The sequence below is a fragment of the Theobroma umbraticum genome, unplaced genomic scaffold (genome assembly GCF_002168275.2).
Source record: "Theobroma umbraticum cultivar Fairchild unplaced genomic scaffold, ASM216827v3 scaffold_95.0, whole genome shotgun sequence".
Classification (NCBI taxonomy): Eukaryota; Viridiplantae; Streptophyta; class Magnoliopsida; order Malvales; family Malvaceae; genus Theobroma; species Theobroma umbraticum.
In genome coordinates this window covers 9,549,296-9,549,861 of record NW_018397257.1, presented here as the reverse complement: position 1 = coordinate 9,549,861, position 566 = coordinate 9,549,296, and the positions used below count along the sequence as shown (strand labels likewise).

At 29.0% G+C, this 566-nt stretch overlaps 1 protein-coding gene across 1 annotated transcript in view; it reads left to right on the top strand.

The window, feature by feature from the left end:
• Positions 1 to 566, top strand: part of LOC110411828 (beta-amyrin 16-alpha-hydroxylase CYP87D16-like) — an 8,124-nt gene that overhangs the window by 6,966 nt on the left and 592 nt on the right. The window lies entirely within an intron of this gene.

The following is a 566-nucleotide window of genomic DNA, read 5'->3' as shown; positions in this document are numbered from 1 at the left end:
TTAAATGGCAACATTTTCTCAAAGAAAGAAAATTGATTTCTTTTCTAAGATTTTTAATTTATTATTTTTCTATTATTAGGTGATTAAAGAAACGCTTCGGTTAGCAAGTGTTGCTCCTGGAATCTTGAGAAGAGTTATAACTGATATTCATGTTGATGGTACAATTATTCTTATTTATGAATAAATTGATCTGTTTATTTTGTATACTTAAACAGATCCCAAATATATATTTTATGATCAATAGAATGTTTCTTATTTGCAGGTTATACTATACCAAAAGGATGGATCCTTATGGCTGTACCTGCAGTTCAATTTAACCCTAATACATATGAAGAACCTCTTACCTTCAACCCTTCAAGATGGAAGGTAGATACTATGTCAATCTTTCCCCAGCTAGTCTAGCTTTACTTATACTTTTGACCGACTCAAAAATATTGACCGAATAAAAAATAGATTGAATAAGATTTCGTTTGATTGATAAAAAAAGAAACGTTGCTCTGCTCATAAACAGAATTAATAATAGTAACCTTAACACATATAAACACAAATAGCAGAAATTTAAAGGA